Below are 22,828 nucleotides of genomic sequence, written 5' to 3' on the forward strand. Positions count from 1 at the left end.
CTATGGCAAATGTCAACAGTTACGGGGGCCTATTTATTTCTATTGCATGGGGGAAAATCCACCTTATTTATCAGAGGGATCAAATATAGGCAAGAGGCAAAAATGTGGCTGAAAATTTACAAGTGTCCTGTGATCGACATTAATAATAAGTTTGGGCCTTATTTGGTTAGAAAAATCATTATTACTAAGTAAGAACAAGCTTGGATGTTGTAAACACATTTCTTATACAAGATTCCTGATTTATCCACTTGCTATCTAATCTATAGGCCACAAAATATACAGTCATCTTGATGCCATCCATCCTCAAAGCACTGACATCTGCTATTCTAGAAAAGGCCATTTCACATAGTTTTCTATTATAATAGCTGAACTTGTCTCTTAATGGGATTCAATGGGGTTTCTAGAGTAGAGGGAAAAATAACAATCATTTCCATTTTTTCTACGTCCTCAAAGCTAAGATTTAGCAATGATTTCACATCTTTTCTATAAGAATAGGCTCTGAATCTTGGGCCATGGGAATCAGGTGTAATAATCATGCAATGATATTCTTGAACCTCAATTCTTTTCTAAAGACTATTTAGCATGGGTTGGCCTATATTTGCTAGGCAGACTGGGAGGCTGAAGAAACAAAAATTTATTTTCTCACAATTCTGGAGGCTAGAAGTCCAATATCATATTGTTGGAAGGGTTAGCCACTTCTGAGCCATGAGGAAAGGGTCTGTTCCAGGCCTTTCTCCTTGGCTTATAGATGGCCAACTTCTCCCAGTGTCAAAAAAAGCTCTTCCCTCTTTGAGTATGCCTGTGTCCTAATCTCTTCTTTTAAGGACAGAAATCATATTGGATCAGAGGGGCAGAGCAAGATGGCGGAGGAGTAGGAGACCTGGATTTCGTCTCCTCTCAGGAATTCAGCTGGATAGGGATCAAACCATTCTGAACACCTACAAACTCAACAGGAGATCAAAGAAAAGAAGAGCAACAACTCTCTGAACAGAAAAGCGACCACTTTTTGGAAGGTAGGACGTGCGGAGAAGTGAATCCGAGGCGATATTCGGGAGGATAGACGGCGGGGGAGGGGCCTCCGACGGCCGCTTCCGGCAAGTGATAGAGCCACGGAGCACAAACTCGGAACTTTTAAAAGTCTGCTCCGCTGAGGGACGTCACTCTGGTGGCGAAGTGGGGGGTGGAACCCTCGCGGGACAGTGTGGTCTCAGGACCCTCGGGGTCACAGAAAGACCGGGGGTGCCTGAGTGCGGCAGAGCTCCCAAGTATCGGAGCAGGGAAGCCGGCTGCAGAGACGGAGCCCAGGCGCGGGCTCTCAGCTCGGGGTTGTCATAGACCGTGATCCGCGGCACAGTCGGGCCACTGCTCCTCCAGCAGGGACCCAACAAGCGGCAGATCCGGGGAGACTCACCTTCTTCCCCCGGGAGGAGAGGTGCGGGAGCGCACCGCGGGGATCTGCTGGGTTTGGAGACTACACCCGGGGTCGGGTGCCAGATAGAAAGGCGCGGTCACAGGCCGGGTGAGCGCGGAGTGCGGCCGGAGACCGGGGAGACGGGAGTGACTGACTGCTTTTCTCTGGGGGCTCGCTGAGGAGCGGGACCCCGAGTTCTCGGCTCCGCCGGGGCGGAGACTGGGAGGCTGCCATTTTCACTCTCCGCCTCCAAAGCTGTACGGAAAGCTTGCAGGGAACAAAAGCTCCGGAGAGCAAACCCGAGCAGATTACTTAGCCCGGACCGGCAAGGGCGGGGCAATTTTGCCTCCGGCAAAGACATTTGGGAACCACGGCAACAGGCCCCTCCCCCAGAAGATCAGCGAGAACAGCCAGCCAAGACCAAGTTTACCGATTAATGAGAACGGCAGAACTCCAGTGCTAGGGGAATACTGCACATAGAATCCATGGCTTTTTTTACCATGATTCTGTAGTCTTTCAAAGTTAATTTTTTTTTAACTGTCTTTTTTTTTGAATTTTTCTTTTTCCCTTTTTCAACCAACATCTTATCAATCCCTTTTTTAAAAAAAAACATTTTTATTTTTCATTTTTAAAGTCATATTCTATCCCTTCATAGTAGTTACCCGTATTTTTGGCATATATATATAAGTTGTTCTCTCTTTAAAATCTTGAGATAGTTTCTTCTAACAGATCAAAATATACTCTAAATCTCTAGTGTATGGTTTTTTTCTACTCCCCTGCCTGATCACATTCTCTCCCTTTTTTCTTTCTTTTTTTTTCAATCCTCTTCTTTCTTTTTTCAAACAACTTATCAAATCCTTTTTTAAAATTTTTTATAATTTCCATCTTTACAGTCATATTCCATCCCTTCATCATATCAACCCTTATTTTTGTACATATATAAGTTTTTCTTTCTTTAAAATTTTGGGAGGGACTTTCTTTTAACAGACCAAAATACACCCAAAATCTAGTGTGTGGCACTGATCTATAATCCAGCCTGATCATATTTGATCACATTCTGTTTTTGTTTTGTTTTGTTTTGTTCTGCTTTTGTTTGTTTTTATCTTTATCTTTTTCTTTTTTCTTTTTTTCTTTCCTTTTCTTTTTTCTCTCTTTCCCTTTCTTTTCCCACTGCTTCAGGTCTTTTCTGATTTGTTTAGAGTATATTTTCTGGGGACGTTGTTACCCTGCTAGCATTTTGTTCTCTCATTAATCTATTCTCCTCTGCACAAAATGACAAGACGGAAAAAATCACCTCAACAAAAAGAACAAGAGGTAGTACCGACTGCCAGGGACCTACTCAATACGGACATTAGTACGATGTCAGATCTAGAGTTCAGAATCATCACTTTAAAGATACTAGCTGGGCTTGAAAAAAACATGGAAGTTATTAGAGAAACCCTTTCTGGAGAAGTAAAAGAACTAAAATCGAACCAAGTAGAAATCAAAAAGGCTATTAATGAGGTGCAATCAAATATGGGGGCACTAACTGCTAGGATAAATGAGGCAGAAGAAAGAATCAGTGAGATAGAAGACCAAATGATGGAAAATAAAGAAGCTGAGAAAAAGAGAGATAAACAACTACTGGATCACGAGGGCAGAATTCGAGAAATAAACGATACCATAAGACGAAACAACATTAGAATAATTGGGATCCCAGAAGAAGAAGAAAGAGAGAGAGGTGCAGAAGGTATAATGGAGCAAATTATAGCAGAGAACTTCCCTAATTTGGGGAAGGAAACAGGCATCAAAATCCAGGAGGCACAGAGAACCCCTCTCAAAATCAATAAAAATAGGTCAACACCCCGACATCTAATAGTAAAACTTACGAGTCTCAGAGACAAAGAGAAAATCCTGAAAGCAGCTCGGGAGAAGAGATATGTAACCTACAATGGTAGAAACATTAGATTGGCAACAGACTTATCCACAGAGACCTGGCAGGCCAGAAAGGACTGGCAGGACATATTCAGAGCACTAAATGAGAAAAATATGCAGCCAAGAATACTATATCCAGCTAGGCTGTCATTGAAAATTGAAGGAGAGATAAAAAGCTTCCAGGACAAACAAAAACTAAAGGAATTTGCAAACACGAAACCAGCCCTACAACAAATATTGAAAGGGGTCCTCTAAGCAAAGAGAGAGCCTAAAAGCAACATAGACCAGAAAGGAACACAAACAATATACAGTAACAGTCACTTTACAGGCAATACAATGGCACTGAACTCCTATCTTTCAATAGTTACCCTGAATGTAAATGGGCTAAATGCCCCAATCAAAAGACACAGGCTATCAGATTGGATTAAAAAACAAGACCCATCGATATGCTGTCTGCAAGAGACTCATTTTAGACCCAAAGACACCCCCAGATTGAAAGTGAGGGGGTGGAAAACCATTTGCCATGCTAATGGACACCAAAAGAAAGCTGGGGTGGCAATCCTTATATCAGACAAATTAGATTTTAAACCAAAGACTGTAATAAGAGATGAGGAAGGACACTATATCATACTTAAAGGGTCTATCCAACAAGAAGATCTAACAATTGTAAATATCTATGCCCCTAACATGGGAGCAGCCAATTATATAAGGCAATTAATAACAAAAGCAAAGAAACACATCGACAACAATACAATAATAGTGGGGGACTTTAACACCCCCCTCACTGAAATGGACAGATCGTCTAAGCAAAAGATCAACAAGGAAATAAAGACTTTAAATGACACACTGGACCAAATGGACTTCACAGACATATTCAGAACATTCCATCCCAAAGCAACAGAATACACATTCTTCTCTAGTGCCCATGGAACATTCTCCAGAATAGATCACATCCTAGGTCATAAATCAGGTCTCAACTGGTACCAGAAGATTGGGATCATCCCCTGCCTATTTTCAGACCACAATGCTTTGAAACTAGAACTCAATCACAAGAGGAAAGTCAGAAAGAACTCAAATACATGGAGGCTAAAGAGCATCCTACTGAAGAATGAATGGGTCAACCAGGAAATTAAAGAAGAATTAAAAAAATTCATGGAAACCAATGAAAATGAAAACACAACTATTCAAAATCTTTGGGATACAGCAAAGGCAGTCCTAAGAGGAAAGTATATAGCAATACAAGCCTTTCTCAAGAAACAAGAAAGGTCTCAAGTACACAACCTAACCCTACACCTAAAGGAGCTGGAGAAAGAACAGCAAATAAAGCCTAAACCCAGCAGGAGAAGAGAAATAATAAAGATCAGAGCAGAAATCAATGAAATAGAAACCAAAAGAACAGTAGAACAGATCAATGAAACTAGGAGCTGGTTCTTTGAAAGAATTAACAAGATTGATAAGCCCCTGGCCAGACTTATCAAAAAGAAAAGAGAAATGACCCAAATCAACAAAATCATGAATGAAAGAGGAGAAATCACAACCAACACCAAGGAAATACAAACAATTATAAGAACATATTATGAGCAACTCTATGCCAACAAATTAGATAACCTGGAAGTAATGGATGATTTCCTAGAGATGTATCAACTACCAAAACTGAACCAGGAAGAAATAGAACACCTGAACAGACCTATAACCACTAAGGAAATAGAAGCAGTCATCAAAAATCTCCCAAAACACAAAAGCCCAGGGCCAGATGGCTTCCCAGGGGAATTCTACCAAACATTTCAAGAAGAATTAATACCTATCCTTCTGAAACTGTTCCAAAAAATAGAAACGGAAGGAAAACTTCCGAACTCATTTTATGAGGCCAGCATTACCTTGATCCCAAAACCAGACAAAGACCCCATCAAAAAGGAGAATTACAGACCAATATCCCTGATGAACATGGATGCAAAAATTCTCACCAAAATACTAGCCAATAGGATCCAACAGTACATTAAAAGGATTATTCACCACGACCAAGTGGGATTTATCCCTGGGCTGCAAGGTTGGTTCAACATCCGCAAATCAATCAACGTGATACAATACATTAACAAAAGAAAAAACAAGAATCACATGATCCTCTCAATAGATGCAGAAAAAGCATTTGACAAAGTACAGCATCCTTTCTTGATCAAAACTCTTCAGAGTATAGGGATAGAGGGTACATACCTCAATATCATAAAAGCCATCTATGAAAAACCTACAGCGAATATCATTCTCAATGGGGAAAAACTGAGAGCTTTCCCCCTAAGGTCAGGAACGCGGCAGGGATGTCCACTATCACCACTGCTATTCAACATAGTATTGGAAGTCCTAGCCACAGCAATCAGACAACAAAAAGAAATCAAAGGCATCCAAATTGGCAAAGAAGAAGTCAAACTCTCACTCTTTGCAGATGATATGATACTTTATGTGGAAAATCCCAAAGACTCCACCCCAAAACTGCTAGAACTCATACAGGAATTCAGTCAAGTGGCAGGATATAAAATCAATGCACAGAAGTCAGTGGCATTCCTATACACCAACAACAAGTCAGAAGAAAGAGAAATTAAGGAGTCGATCCCATTTACAATTGCACCCAAAACCATAAGATACCTAGGAATAAATCTAACCAAAGAGGCAAAGGATCTGTACTCAGAAAACTATAAAATACTCATGAAAGAAATTGAGGAAGACACAAAGAAATGGAAAAACGTTCCATGCTCATGGATTGGAAGAACAAATATTGTGAAGATGTCAATCCTACCTAGAGCAATCTACACATTCAATGCAATCCCCATCAAAATACCATCCACTTTCTTCAAAGAAATGGAACAAATAATCCTAAAATTTGTATGGAACCAGAAAAGACCCCGCATAGCCAGAGGAATGTTGAAAAAGAAAAGCAAAGCTGGCGGCATCACAATTCCAGACTTCCAGCTCTACTACAAAGCTGTCATCATCAAGACAGTATGGTACTGGCACAAAAACAGGCACATAGATCAATGGAACAGAATAGAGAGCCCAGAAATGGACCCTCATCTCTATGGTCAACTAATCTTCGACAAAGCAGGAAAGAATGTCCAATGGAAAAAAGACAGTCTCTTCAACAAATGGTGTTGGGAAAATTGGACAGCCACATGCAGAAGAATGAAACTGGACCATTTCCTTACACCACACACAAAAATAGACTCCAAATGGTTGAAAGACCTCAATGTGAGACAGGAGTCCATCAAAATCCTAAAGGAGAACACAGGCAGCAACCTCTTCGACCTCAGCCGCAGCAACTTCTTCCTAGAAACATCGCCAAAGGCAAGGGAAGCAAGGGCAAAAATGAACTATTGGGACTTCATCAAGATAAAAAGCTTTTGCAAAGCAAAGGAAACAGTCAACAAAACCAAAAGACAACTGACAGAATGGGAGAAGATATTTGCAAATGACATATCAGATAAAGGGCTAGTATCCAAAATCTATAAAGAACTCATCAAACTCAACACCAAAAGAACAAAGAATCCAATCAAGAAATGGGCAGAAGACATGAACAGACATTTCTCCAAAGAAGACATCCAAATGGCCAACAGACACATGAAAAAGTGTTCAATATCGCTCGGCATCAGGGAAATCCAAATCAAAACCTCAATGAGATACCACCTCACACAAGTCAGAATGGCTAAAATTAACAAGTCAGGAAATGACAGATGTTGGCGGGGATGCGGAGAAAGGGGAACCCTCCTACACTGTTGGTGGGAATGCAAGCTGGTGCAGCCACTCTGGAAAACAGTATGGAGGTTCCTCAAAAAGTTGAAAATAGAGCTACCATACGATCCAGCAATTGCACTACTGGGTATTTACCCCAAAGATACAAAAGTAGGGACCCGAAAGGCTACGTGCACCCCGATGTTTATAGCAGCAATGTCCACAATAGCCAAACTGTGGAAAGAGCCAAGATGTCCATCAACAGATGAATGGATAAAGAAGATGTGGTATATATATACAATGGAATATTATGCAGCCATCAAAAGGAATGAGATCTTGCCATTTGCAACGACGTGGATGGAACTGGAGGGTATTATGCTGAGCGAAATAAGTCAAACAGAGAAAGACATGTATCATATGACCTCACTGATATGAGGAATTCTTAATCTCAGGAAACAAACTGAGGGTTGCTGGAGTGGGAGGTGGGGTGGGAGGGATGGGGTGACTGGGTGATGGACACTGGGGAGGGTATGTGTTCTGGTAAGCGCTGTGAACTGTGCAGGACTGTTGAATCTCAGATCTGTACCTCTGAAACAAATAATGCAATATATGTTAAGAAAGAAAAAAAGAAGAAGAAGAATGTAGCAGGAGGGGAAGAATGAAGGGGGGGAAATCGGAGGGGGAGAAGAACCATGAGAGACGATGGACTCTGAAAAACAAACTGAGGGTTCTAGAGGGGAGGGGGTTGGGAGGATGGGTTAGCCTGGTGATGGGTATTGAGGAGGGCACGTTCTGCATGGAGCACTGGGTGTTATGCACAAACAATGAATCATGGAACACTATATCTAAAACTAATGATGTAATGTATGGGGATTAACATAACAATAAAAAAAATTAAAAAAAAAAAAAAAAAAAAAAAAAAAAAGAAATCATATTGGATCAGGGTCCAACCTGGTGATCTCATTTTAAAGGCTCTGTCTCCAAATACAATTACATTCTAAGGTGCTGGGGGTTAGGACTTCAACAAATGAATTTTGGGAGGATACAATTCAGCCCATAACAGTAAGGGATGTACAAGTCATCCCGCCAATACATGGGAACAAAACCCATTCTGTCTACTTCCACTTAATTCTAGTCTTGGGTTAGTGATTATTGCATGGCTATGTGAGTCAACTTTTTCACAAATTAACATCATTGTGCTTTAACTACCTAATACCGCATGCTTGGAAACTTAGACTTTATGCACAAGTGTGGAGGAGCATATATCAGTGTGCAGAGATCCTGGATATAATAACACTCTTTGATGTCACTTACTTTTTATGGACTGTAGAGCATTGAGCTCTGATGCCCAAGGATCGTTCTGGACCTACTACTTTTTTAAACAGTAAAACAGCAATAAACATGACATTAAAGTAAGTTGTCTAAATTGCAAATAAATTAATGTAGCAATTGTTTAGCCTATAACTAGACAAATGCATATGAGAATGTTCATCAAGCCTATATGGTGGGAGCCTCCTGGCATGAAGAGAAATCTTCAAGTGTGTCCTGTGCAATGTTCTCAGATAAGTCAGTGGTGTATTGTGGCTGACTTGGGATGAAGAACTTGGAAAAGTTGCCACGTGTGCAGTTCATTTTAGGCAAACCACTACTTAGCTAGTTGATCTGGGGTTCTGGGCTTTTCAATAAATTGTACTTCATTTCAGGGCTGTGGATGACATCAGAGAAGGGTTTTAAGTCCATAAGAATCACTTGGAAAGAAAAATACCCAAAAAACTTTTGGGTGCCTGCTTTGTGTTGAGCACTGGGGGGGTCTGAGGTGCCTGCCCTCAAGGCTTGTGGACAGGTCAGACACCTACCTGAGTGATGATGAGACAATGTGCTGCTTGAGAGAGGGGCACACTGGCAGGACCACGATTTGGAGAGACTGAAGAAAGCTTACTGAGAGTGTAACATTTGATGAGGCTTTGAAACAATGATATCACAGGTAGAAAAGTGGGGCAAGTCATGGACATTTGAAAGTGTGTGGCGTATTCAGCAACCAGCAAGTGGTGATGTGGCTGTGTGAGGGGAGTGAGAGAGAAATGGAAGTTAAGGTTTGAAAGTAGGATAGGGACACCCAGTAAAGGACCTTGTACACATACTGAAATGTCCAGATACTGTCTTTTGGACAATGAAGACCAGTATTTATTTTTTTTAATTTATTTTTGCTAGCTTTATTGAGATGTAATTGAAATTTAACTTTGTATAAGTTTAAGTTTTACGATGTGTTGATTTGATATATTTATAAATTGTAAAATAATTACCACCATAGTATTAGCTACTCCCTCCATCGTGTCCCATAATTACCATTTTTTCGTGGTGAGAACATTTCAGATCTACTCTCTTTGTAATATTCAAGTATATGATACAGTACTACTAGCTACAATCACCATACTGTACATGAGGTCCCCAAACTTAACCTTGTAACTAGAAGTTTATGACCTATGACTGATATCTCCGCATGTTCCCCAACCCCTGGTAATTACCACTCTACTCTGTTTTTCTAAGTTTGGCTCTTTTATATTCTACATATAAGTGATATCATATAGTGTTTGTCTTTCTCTGACTTATTTCACTCAACTTAATGCTCTTAAGGTCCATCCAAGTTGTTGCAAACAGCAGAATTCCCTCTTTCTCATGGCTGAATAATACTCCACTGTATGCTTATACCACATCTTCTGGAGTACCTGAATCTGGTTTCAGCATTTTAAAGTAAATACATCTAGCATTAATGTGGCAGAAGACCTAGAGGGACACACTGGAACTATTTTGAGCTCAGAAAACTATGACAAAGAGCTCAACTAGGGCAATGTCAGCAGAGAGCGTGGACGACAAAGTGGAGAGAGTTACAGGATGCAGAATGAACAACATGAGTTAGATGCAGGGTCTGAAAGAGAGAGGGAGGTTTTCCTTCTTTACCCCGAATTCATATAACTTTACTGGTGTCTCAGCACAGGATTTTGCTGAGGCCATTATGTTACCCCATATTAAAAAAAAAAAAAAAAAAAAAGCAAACAAACCCATGGCTATAAAGATTGCCTATAGATAGTGTAGAAATGCACCACTCACTCTTGCCATTGAAAAAAACCCCACACTTGTTTATTCAATCTCTGACTCACTAACCTTCTTATATTGACAAGTTAGACAAAAGTGAAACTGCAAAGACCAGTGCTGAACTTCCCTCCATCAATGATATCGGCAACTTCTTTGCTGATTAGATAATCATTTTGAATGTTTTCTTAACTTTTTATGCTGTTCACAATGTAACAGCTACAAACCCAAGATACCTTTAACCTGTATTATTGACATTTCCCCCACCATTTTCATAAGTTTTCAAATCAACAATTTACCAAGCCCTGATTTGCAGCATGTGCTCATTTTCAAGGTACAAATACTCCCACCATGGCTGAGTTCAGGCTCCCAACATGATGCTATTGAGCACAAAGTGGGAAAGAGATGCACAGTATCACACCATCCTGTAGTATTTTAGCACAGGATACAATTGACCTAAACACCTCAAGAGTACAGATGAATGTGGTAAGATAATTGGGAAGGGAGAAGTGTTGAATATATATTACCTTTCTTTGTAACATGATTTCTCTAAGTTTTCCTTATTTAATTTTTAATAGTGGTTGTACCTAATAAGCAACTCAGAAAATTCCTGAAGAGTTAGCCATCAGTTCTCACAATCTCAGCATATCCTGACTCATATGAAGGATACACTGAGGGTGAGCAGAGAGCTCTAAGGCAGTCGCTCAGGGACCCAGGCTGAAAAGGCTCCACCATCTTGCAGCTGTGCCATCTAGAAAAGACTGCCTCCAAAATTACGACAGAAAGAGGTGGGATGGTCACATGAGTTGGACAGAAAATGACATATTTTCCTTAAAATTCATTTTCTTGAACTTGTTTAAAAGATTGCAATTTATGACAAGGCTGGTAAACGTTTTCTTTCTCATGCTCAGGAATTGGAAACACTGAGTTAGTCTATACATTGTCTGCTATGGTCACACCACCACAAGATGAAATATCTTCTTGCAGGGAACCAAAAATCTTCCTGTCCAGGGGCACCTGGGTGGCTCAGCTAGTTGGGCATCTAACTCTTGATTTTGGTTCAGGTCATGATCTCCGGATCGTGAGCTCAAGCCCCACATTGGGCTCCGTGCTCAGTGCAGAATCTGCTTGGGATTCTCTCTCTCCCTCTCCCTCTGCCCCTCCCGCCCCCTCAAAATAAATAAATAAAATCTTAAAAAAAAAAATCTTCCTGTCCAAAACTGTTCTTTTCGTAGTCTTTCTCATCAGTAAATAGAACCACATACAACCAGTCATTCATGTCTGCAATTGGGGACATTTGTTCCCCTAACACTTAAAATCCAATAATTTGACAACTCTTCCTCCAAAACATGACCTGATTCTTCCATTTCTTTCCATCTGCACTTGGAGAACTCTGCTCCAAAGCCACATCATGTCGCCCAGGACTGCCTGAAGAGCCCCCAACTCCCACGACTTTCTTCTTTTCCAAACTTCCTCATTTCAACCCATTTTCCACAGTGCAGCCAGAATAATTTTTAAAATGTTAATCAGATTATGTCATTCTGCTGCTTAAGTTTATTTTCTATTAAGCTTAAAATAAAATCCAAATTTCTTAACTTGCCTGATATAGCCCTATAGACTTTGATCCTGTCTGTTTCTCCAACCACATCTTGTTCCATTTTCCCTTTTTGGAGTACTTCTGTCACACAAATGTTTTTGAGCTCTGTGAACATATCAAGTCTTTGCCTACGCCATCCTCTCTACCTGCAATGCTCCCATCCCTGTCTTCGAGTTCTCAGCTCAAATGTGTCTTCCTCTGATAGATCTTCCTTGATTGCCTAACCTAAATTAATCCTCCCTAGAGTTTTCCCATAGAACCCATAGTGCTTATCACGAATTATTTAAGTTTTTATTTAAATTCCAGTTAGTTAACATACAGTGCTATATTAGTTTCAGGTGTACAATATAGTGATTCAACACTTCCATACATCACCCGGTGCTCATCACAAGTCCACTCCTTAATTCCCACCCCCTATTCAATCCATCCCCCTGCCCACCTCCCTTCTGGTAACCATCAGTTTGTTCTCTAAGAAATATGGAACACTTCATGAATTTGCCTGTCATCCTTGCACAGGGGCCATGCTTATCTCTGTATCATTCCAATTTTAGTATATGTGCTGCCAGAGTGAGCAGAGTACTGACCACAATTTAAATTGTCTGTGTATGCATGTGTTCAATGTCCATCTCCCCTACTAGAATGGCAGTTCATGAAAGCAGTATGTTCCATTTGTTCGGGATGATATACCCAGTACCTATATACCACCTGGCACATTTTAAGTCCTCTTGGAGACCAGGAGGAAAGAAGAGAAAGAAAGTAACAAAGAAAGAAAGAGAAAAACAGAGAGAAAAGGAAAGAAGGGAGTGAGGAAGGAAAAGAAAAAGGTAGTCAAGCTAGAATATTTTCATTTTTACTCATTTTTTTCACTAACAAGATGGGTGACCTTAAGTAAGTCACATAACCCTCTTTGTCATTTTTCCTGCCCATAAATGTTTGAGTGTCATCATAGATGGGATGCCCTCAAGAATAGAGACAATTGTCTGCATTTGTGGGGGAAGGAGGGGAGGAAAGTTGGAGTAGAAGGGAGGAAGATCTAGAAACAGGTTGGTCCTACTGTGGGGTTGGGTCTCTGGGGGTGGGGAGAAGGCAGGGGGCAGAACCTCAGATACCTTTGTTTTCCAAAAGCAAGGAAGACCCAGCCAGTGATATAGGAACTCTGTTAAGAAGATGGCCCTGCATGGTCCTTCCAGGCCAGTGGGCTGGTGAACTTCCCCACCCCCAGCATGGAACAAGCACCATGATTCTGTAGTGGAGAAGAGCCCGGAAGCAGCCCTGGTTGGCCCTGAAAGCAGCTTGCCTCAGAGGTGATCTGTATGGTCTGGTGACTGTGGCAGTACTGACACATGCCCAGCGGACAGACAGCAACCAAGGGCAGACGCCCCACCCCTTCCAGGCACCTCCATCACCTCGGAACTATGATGAGAGAAAATCTCAGGGATTTGATGGGAGGCAGCTACAGAGACTGGGTTGACATGACTGCCTCCTGCAAAACATGGCCTTGAAATAGGATAAAAATTCACATAAGAATGGTTATATTTACTTGCACACCTGAATCTATGAGTTGAACTCCAACCCGCCACATAATAATTTTGATTAATTTCCTTTGTCTTCCACCTCATTGACCGTGTGCTCTTGGTTCCTCTCATCCCCTCACTCTTGTCTGATCTCTGTTGCCATCTATCTTCTCCCCATTTCTTCCTTTTATTCTTCCTTCCCCCAGTATCCTCCTCCAGATATTTCCTTTTGTACTGCACACTACCTTCTAGCCCACAGAATCCAGAGCAAGAGAAGCCAAACCCCGAAATGGAGGCCCCCGTCTGGTCTCTGCCTCCCTCACAGGCCCTCCAAGCTCTGTGGCCTCAGTCATGTTTTCTGATGTTTTAACACCTCTCTTGTCTCCCCTGCTCCCCCAGTGATTTTCTGCAGTCTCCCTTTTTCTTTCCATGTTGATCCTTAAGACTCTTCTGTGATTTCACTAATAAAAACATTTCCATTAATCAAAACACCTTAAAAAAGAAAAAGAAAAAGGAAAATCTCTCTGCCTATGATATAATGGCCAAAATCCTTCACCTGGCTTTCCGTACTTCTCCAAAATGGAAGACTCCGCACTCACTGCTTCCACGAGTCTCTTATGGAAACCCTTTTCTCCAGATGGACCTGGATTGTTACTAAATTCACACACCTCTTAATCTTATCCAAGTCACTGCTTTTGCACCTACTGTTCCCTTACCTAAGTGACCTCTCTCATCCTCTCCCCCTGTGCTAATATCATCACGTGTCAAGGAACAGCCCGAGGCCTGCTAGAACCCTCCTGGTGCACACTAGCCACGTAACCAGTCCCCCATACTCCCAAACCTTATAGCTTTTATACTTCTCTTGGACTCTTATTATCACTGTTATGTACAGTTATTTATCTTTTTACCATATACATTTTCCCTTCTGAATGAGAGTATTAGCTCTTCATATCAGGGACTTACCTTTTTACTATTATTATTATTGTTGTTATTGTTATTCTTTTTAACAGTGAAAACAGTGTTACATATGTAGCAGCTTCCTCCTTAAAGGTGCATTGAATAACACTTACTGAATGAATCAATGGCATCAACTTAATATATGTTTATTAATTGAATAAGGAGACATGGTAAGAACAAAGTGAGTATGTACGGAATAAGTGAATGCCTGCAATGAAGCCAACAGACTGCCCAGATGTTCTCACCCACGGGGAGAGTTCCACAGCTCCAAGTCACAGTTGGATGATATTTACAAGGCTTAATACCATCTTTACTGACTTATCTTGAGTTTTCACTGATATCAGAAATAAATGTTTTTGTCATGCAGCCTAATTTAAAATTCTTGGCATATATGAGCATTTTATTCATAATGGGACTATTTATACTCATTTGTTTTGTTTTAATACAATTTAACTCAGAGTTACTATATAGAGACCATTATATTTTTCTGATGGCCCAGTAAAGCCAAAGATATTTTAGAAGCACATCTGGGCCAGAGGCCATTACTTTGGAGATGAGGGCATGGGGGTACAGAGAGGTTAAATACTATGTCCCCACGACACACAGCTAACTGGTGAAAAATCTCGTCTGGAATCCAAATCCCCTGAGTCCCCATGTTGTATTGTTTCCTATATCCTGGTGCCTCTGTCAGTGAAAGGATGAAAGGACAGTGTGCAATAGGGACATTCCCACCCCCACCCCATTTTTAAACACTATAAAAGATGACAGCACAACGTATCCTGTGCTGTGAGCAGGAGGAGCAGAATTTCCAGCACCCTGAGCAAGTCCCTATGGCAGTTCCACTCAACTCGGGCTGGACTGAGACGGGTACATGCGTTTGATCCAGGCCCAGACACACGTGTGATACCCAAATGAGCTGAAGCCAGAGCTGAGACTCAACCATGAAGTGCGGGAGTGGCCAAGTGGGAACGAACCACCTCGGCCCCACGTGTGTGGCATTTAGGATCATCAAGGGCTTCTGCTTACTCCATCCAATTCACCTTGACTCATAGGACTTCCGACCTGTCTCAGCTCTGTGGTAAGAGGAGGCCCAATGTACTGGTCCTCCCAATGTCCCACACGTACCTATTAACAGTGGCCTGCTGGTCACAAAGACGTAACCCACTAGCACAGGTAGGTGATACAGGAAAAAAACAAAAACAAAAACAAAAACAAAAACAAAAAAAACTTGGCTAATTAGCCAAGAGACTGGATTCCAGAGATAATCCTGCTGTTGTCTTAACTGTGTGGATTTGAAATTAGGCATTCAGTCGACACACTTGTATCAAAAGGGGGCTGGGGTTAGAAAAATGCTTTCCATACAGTGCTCAGATAGTTTCATAGAGGTACAGTAGGGTCTCCTAGGAGGGTCTCTGTGGCTTTATCAGCTGCGTTATCACATTGGGCATCCACACCTCCCAACCTGACTTCAGAACTATTCTGTCTTCATCTGTGTCAGTATCCTGCATAATGCTTAATCGGAAAAAAATAAATTCTGCTTTAAAAACAATAGTAATAAAAACAAAATTACTTTGGAAATCCACTGGAGTAGCTAATGTCTAAGGTGCCTACCAGGTCCTTTAATCTATTAGACATTTGTGGGCAGACTGAGCCTAGGGTGCTGTTCAAATCATCCCAAGTAGGTCTGATCCGGCCTGCGATCAGTCTGTGTTTTTAAAGGAGCCCACCACAGAGATTCTTCGAGAAACACCCCTTCCCCTTGAGGATCCTCCAGGCCATAAAGCAATCCAGAATTCTAGTTCAAATCAGGTCATGGATGAAGTAAATTCCTTGTAGTTTTCCCTAGGGCTTAGACCCACTGTGAAGAAGCTCTGATCTGATTTAATTGAATTCATTTCATTGAACATCAATTATATGTTATGCATTCGCTTGGTACTGTTATGCTTTGGGGCTGATATTTGTCATTTTGTTTTTGTTGTTGTTTATTTTTGTTATTTTTTGTTTATTTTTCCATACTTCACACAGAAACTGTAACTCCTACCTCTCCATAGAGTAGGGAAATGTAGGGACTGGTGTCCTTTTTTTCCCTTACATATTTCCATTGAATTCTTCCAATCTCTGCTTAACACCAACTGAGTGTCCATTACCAAATGAGGTGCAGGGATAAATAGAAGAAAAGTTTAAAGAACATGGGCCCTATCTTCAGGGATTTAGAGTGTGTCTGAGAGAAAGGCCTCCCACAGGTAACACGAGCAGGTAACAAAGGAAGAGTGCTAAACCAGCTCGGATCACCTGCCAACGGTAAACACTAGATTTACTTGGCAGAATGGAAAGGGTGAGATTGGGGCAAGCTAGCATTTTTAGAGGTTTGACCTGTTTGTTGACGGGCTAAAAGAGTTTGGACCCAGAGAATGATCCTTATGGGAAAGGGGAGAGAGTGGAAAGAGAAGTCCCAAGGAGCACTAAGGAGGCTGGCTGCTCTGGAGCCAAAGCCGGCTGTGTGGAGAGCTCAGGCAGGCAGTCTCTGCCACTGCCTCAGTGGAGGTGGCCCACCAAGTGCCTCACCTGCTCCGGATCTCAACCCCTCAGCTCCTCCATGGAAAGCAGCTCCTGGACTCCTATTTATCTCAAAGATGCATCTCCATTTCAATGCGTTTAATGCTTGCCACGTGCTTGGAGCTCACTACCTGTGAGAGAAGCACGAGTTATTATTGCCATAATCATCGTTTACCACCTGCCTGCCACACTTGAACCCATTACTCATGCCATCCCTCTCCCAGGAGGGGCCTTTTGCCATCTCCCAGGGTCCTATACATACGTGCTCTTTGGGGGATGCATTTACCAAATGCTAAATTTTAAAGCGGCTACTTCCAAATGCTTGGGGGAACTTGAAAGGGAAAATGGTATTCGATTCGGATTCCTCAATAAATATGCTTATTTTTTTCAGAAGTTGAGGGCTGGTCAGTGTCTCTCAAAGGCAGGAAGAGAAAACAGCCTATGGAGTGACATAGAGAAGGTAAGAGCCGAGATATCCAAAGTAGGGGTCTTCCCACACTCACACAATCTTTCCCCATTTTCCTCTTTCTCCCATGATCTCGGTCTCCTAAGCCAGTAATGATAATCTGGGAATAAATTCGCATTTTCTAAGGGAGAAATATTGCCAAGCCTGTTAATCTCATGCAGATGTGATGTTACTTTTACTACGTTGTAATACGGCTTCTTAAAAAACAAGTTGGAAGGGGGGGGATGCCCACCAAAAAAAACAACAAATATTCGCCAACCCATATGGTCAGTAATTGCTGTTTAATAGTCCTCCTATTACAAACCTGAGAGGCAGCAGTCTGAATTACCAGTAGAGTATTAATAAACAGGAATGAGTTAATAGTGCATAAAGACCTTCTAGTGGAACAGTGGGGGAGTTGAATATTCTTTTCTTCAGTCAGCTGTAAGTAATTACTGCATGGTGTGCTTCTGACTATTACCATAACAGAGCAATTGGACGTGAAGAATGGATAATAGTACGGACATGGAGGTATTTTTAGAATATCAGCAGTGAAGCAGGTAACTGGCCTACTCCAGTAGAAACCTTTAAATAAGTTTAGAAGACTTTTTTTTTTTTTCCTCTCCTTATGACATTTAGCCAAGGTAGAATTTTAAAAAGATCAATCTAATAAATTATTTAAAATAACTTTACAAAGAGGATGCCTGTGATACGTAAATAAGAAGGCAAGAAGGGAGGAAGCAAAAGTCTAAAAAGCCCAGGCGGACGGCAGGCATGGAGCCGACGTTACTGTAACTACATAATCACAGGTTCCTTCCTGCTCCTTTGAGAGTACAGTCTGGATGCGAATCTGCTTGACTGGCTCCCACTGGCTGCTCAGGTGAAAGTGAAAATATTCAAATCAGAGCTGTAACTATGATTGCTGGAGTTGTGGGTTTTCTAAAATTGAGTTAGTCATCCTCGGTGATTTAATGATGCATATCATTTATTTTAAAATATTATTACAGGGGCATTGACTGAGCTGCAGCGCCTTCTTCGCAGGACTGTCCATTATGCAATGCGGCGGGGTATGTCATGGGCGGCGGCAGCCTAGATATTGTCTCACGGAACAACATATGTTCTCAGACGAAAACAGCTTGAGACTTTGATTCAGAAAGCGGTAATTTTGCAAATGCACACAAATATCATTTAAGGAATATTCTGAATCTTTTTTTTTTTCAGGGTATAGGTCCTTCTCTTGCCTCCTGGCTGCACAGGCCGATGCTGATTTTTCAATTTGCAGGTTTGTTAAGCATCATGGAATGTTTTGGTTCTCAATCAAGAATATTCTTCCCAAGTGGTTCCAAAGTCCTACGCTTGAAAATAACCGTGTGTCCTCTTTGTCTCCTAGCAGCATGCGTTCCAATGTACAACAGTGGCACAGGACAGAGGAAGGCAATGCCTTTGATTGAACCATCCTATAGGCTTTTAACCTGCCACTCTCCTGGGCTGGGAGCTTTCTTCAGGCCAGGCGGCATGCTCTCTTCTTTGGGCGGTGCTAGCAGTTGGAGTCCCACGGGGATGCTTAGGAGCCAGGACCCAGGTCCTCCCGCTGGTGGGATTCCTGTCCTATCTTGTAGCACAGGAGCTGAACTGAGGAGGGGCTGCCTCAGGGCTAATGACCTCAGAGACCCACCTGAAAATGAGGCGCCACCTATGGGACAGGTGGCGATGCTTAACTGATCTCTGCCCAGTGCTCTGAAGTCTGACAAACAAATGTGTGTGAGATAGACACTGTCGCATTTATTTCTTCTGAAAAACTACATTGTGTCTGAGCTCTGCCAGCCAGCATATTCTGATTCATCTAGACACGGTCCCTTTCTTGCTAAAAGATGCTGCGGTGAAAATTTATAGCTGTGTAGTTTACCTCTTTAGCTGGTCGTTCTTAATAGAAGTCAAGGGCACACCTGTGGAGGTGTCATTATAACCCAGGGACAGCAGTAGCTTCTCCCTGTTGCTGGTTTTCATTTACTTTTTTCATGTATTTGAAAAAAGAATAGTTCTCTTTTCCTTAAGTCTACAGAAAGACGAGGACAAAAGAAAATCTGGTTAATTAAATACCAATTTTTAACAAAAGTTTTCACATAGGACAAAGATCAACGGTCATTTCTAGAAAGTGCTCAAGACCTCATGATTTGGGGCAGAGTGTTTAGCATCTTTGAGGTTTTGGTTTAGTGAAATTCTGAGATACTTAAAACGAACTTTGCATGTAACCCACACTCTGTGTGGTTGTGAGTAAGCCCCATTGAAAGTCATTCTTCACCCTGATCAGTCATGAACTTCTCAAGGGCATGGGCTATACCTCCAGGGTTCTACACCTTAGCTGACCACCCTGTCCGCCAGAGCGCCAGCACATAACTTCCCCAGGAGGAGATATCACCAGCAATCGGAGCTGTTGCTATTTCAGCTCTAGAAAACCCTCTGGGGAGCAAAAGAATAAGAGATTTTTCCCAAGAGTGAGAGTAAGGGGAGAACGGAGGCTCCAATGCCTTTATATCTCCATTTAGCTCTAAGAAGCTCACGGGGAAATAAATACCTGGAGTTGTTAAGAATCCAAGTAGTTTCAGAGGCCACCATTTTCTCTGAGTATTTTAGCTGGTCCCTCTCTAGTCAAGAATCCTTTGTATCTTCAGGTATTCCCATTGAAACAACTTAGTAGGTCAACACTTTGCAGGTTATAAGAACTGGCAAAAGGGTAAATTATTTGGAATTGATTATACAATTCAATTCATATAAAAATTTCCTGACTGGTTGAATTCATGCGTTATTATGACAGCCAGTAAAACTCACAATTATTTTTCAGCATTTGGTAAATAATCCTCTGAAATGTCCAGAATGATATTGCATATAATAGTAATTATAACAGAGGTCTAAATAACCTGGCCTTTACCTGCTTCATTGATTTCATCTCCTACCATCCTCCCCATGGTCTTATTTCAGTTCCCCCATCACCCTCAGCTTATCCTTGCATCCGGGTCTTTACACCATCTATTCCTTCAGGCTGGGAGACATTCGGCCTCAGTGTAAATGTCATCTCCAAGAAACTATTCTTAATAGTTTTCTGGGCATTCTCTAAACATGACTCTGCTCTATTTTCTTAACAGCCTTTATACTAGTTGATATTTTCTTGTTGGCATGTGTGCTAGATCGAACTGTTCTCAATTTTTAATTCCCAACCTGCTATAACATGCATGCCATGTAACTACAGGTAGAAAATGACCCCCACCCAAATGACGTTAGGCTTAGCTATGTGACTAACTTGCATTGGTTAATTAAATGTTGGCAGACTTGATACGAACAGACTTTAAATATGCTGTGTGTCCTGGTGCTCTTACTATTCCCTATAAGAAAAACATGTCATAATTAGTCATTTTTTGAAGAAGAATGAGGACACTGTTAGAACAAAACTGAACCTAATCAGAAGCCTAGAATCAAACCCCCCATGACCTGAAGTAGTGCTATTTCAGCGAACCCACGGGACCATTAACAAGAAAATAAACACTTGTTGTTTGAGCCTCTGATATTTGGGTTTGAGTGTGAGGCTTATCATTCATCATTAATGTGGCAATTGCTAATTAACATAGAAATTATACCAGAAATGGCCTTCTGCTGTCAAAATCCTTTAAAATATGCATCATTTGGTTTGGGATCATGTAGTAAGTAGAGAGGAAATGATAAAAAACTGTAATAAGAAGCTGGAAAAAAATGACAATCCATATTGTAATAGTAACAAAACACTTGATAAAACTATTATCTGCAATAACTTAGAAGGCAGAAGGATATACTACAGTCACTGCATGGGCTGGGACATTTCTGAGGCAGAATATTCATGGTATGAGTTGGCTGCTATCAGCCACATGTGATAAGTAATTACAAGAGAGAAATGAGCTTGGAAAAAATGGACTAGTTTGCCAGGAGGAATGAGGGGACTTGAAAGAACCTAGAAATTCTGGGGATTATGAGTTTGAAAACTTAAACCATTTCCCTGTAAAGGTGTGGCATTAGAACACTGCCGTACAGCAAAGACAAAATAAAAGAAGTGGTTGTCACACCCTTTGTTAAGACCCCTGAAAAGATTAAGGAGATCAAGGGTGTAACTCATAAATGAGCAAAGGACCTACACTTACATCTAGAAAGAATCATGTCTCTAAAAGAATAGTGGGTTAGGCATTTGGCACATGTAGTTGACTAAAATCTACATGGGAATCCCACAAAAAATTCTGAGAGAATTGTATTGGAAAAATTGCCACTAGCCTGGGTTTAAAAAGACTATGTCTGTTTGAGATACATAAAGATCTCTGGGCCCCCAAAATTTTACAGGCAGGAAGCAGGCTGAGAACTCTGCTCAGCAACAAAGAAGGGCATATTCTCCAGTACTTGTCAGAAAGGCCAAGATGAAAAAAGAAGAAGTTCCAAGGGCAGAGTAGACTGCTGATCAACTCTCAGGTGTAGAACCAGGGCCTAACCAAGGTATAAACCAACCTCTTTGTAGGGGAACCAGCAAAATTTACCCAGCAGAATTTCAAAATTGCTATAGAGCTGTGACTTCTATGTGACTTCTATCTTTCTCCTAGTTTTCTCCATGTTGAATGCAAGTGTTTGTTTATCCTGTCCCTGTTCCAACACTGTATATTAGATATGTGGAGGCAGATAACATATCTTTTCAATTCACAGATGCCATAGATGTCTAAATCAAGAGCAGTTCCATCTAGACCTGACATGGCTCATGAGATCATGGACTTTGAACCTGATGCCATAACTGGGTGAGCCATGGGGCGCATGGGTGGCTCAGTCGGTTAAGCATCTGCCTTCGGCTCAGGTCATGGTCCCAGGGTCCTGGGATCAAGCCCCTCATTGGCTCCCTGCTCAGCGGGGAACCTGCTTCTCCCTCTCCCTCTGCTGTTTCCCCTGCTTGTGTGCTCTCTCTCTCTCTCTGTCTATATAAATAAATAAAATCTTAAAACAACAACAACAACAACTGGGTGAGCCTTTGTAGGTTTCCTGGGATGGCACTGAGTATATCTCAAATGCAGAAGGATCCTAAAAAATTGTGACCAAGAGGGAAGACACTGGTAGATAGATTGAATTATTACTTTTAATTCTTCATTTATTTCCTAGCATAAAATTACACATTCACATTTTTTTTCCATAGGACTTACAGGTATTCCCACTATGAATGAAAAATATTTCCTTGATCCATTCATAGTGGGTTTGGCATGTGAATTGTCTTGGTTAATAAAATGTTAATAAATGTGACAGAAGCAGAGTTTTAGACTTGCTGGCATGATCTTGCTTGTTCTCTTGCACTCTTGCCATTCTTCATGAGAAGCACAGGCCCCAGATAGCAACTGGTCCAGGGATTTGGTTTCTCTGGACTAGCGAATCAGATCCCAACTGACAGTTTCAAGCCATGGTAAGCTGAACCTACAATTCCAGCTTACCTAAGAATTGCTAATGAGATAAGTGAGTGTTTGGTGTTTTAATTCAGAGATTTTAGAGCTATTTGTTTCACAGCATTATTGTAGAAAAAATGCTGGTTGATACCATTTACATGTTTGTTTATTGTCTGCCGCATGGGCATAAAAGGT

The 22,828-nt window shown here is 41.4% G+C and overlaps 1 long non-coding RNA gene and 1 pseudogene across 1 annotated transcript in view; both read right to left on the reverse strand.

The window, feature by feature from the left end:
- LOC116636278 overlaps positions 1–22,828 on the reverse strand; it is a 38,727-nt gene that overhangs the window by 14,277 nt on the left and 1,622 nt on the right. The window contains exon 2 of the long non-coding RNA XR_004300307.1: positions 16,766–16,887. This is a non-coding gene — a long non-coding RNA (uncharacterized LOC116636278). The remainder of the gene's footprint in view (positions 1–16,765; positions 16,888–22,828) is intronic.
- LOC116636510 lies at positions 12,201–12,309 on the reverse strand (annotated as a pseudogene).

Source organism: Phoca vitulina, unplaced genomic scaffold (genome assembly GCF_004348235.1).
Source record: "Phoca vitulina isolate PV1807 unplaced genomic scaffold, GSC_HSeal_1.0 scaffold12, whole genome shotgun sequence".
NCBI classification, from domain to species: domain Eukaryota; kingdom Metazoa; phylum Chordata; class Mammalia; order Carnivora; family Phocidae; genus Phoca; species Phoca vitulina.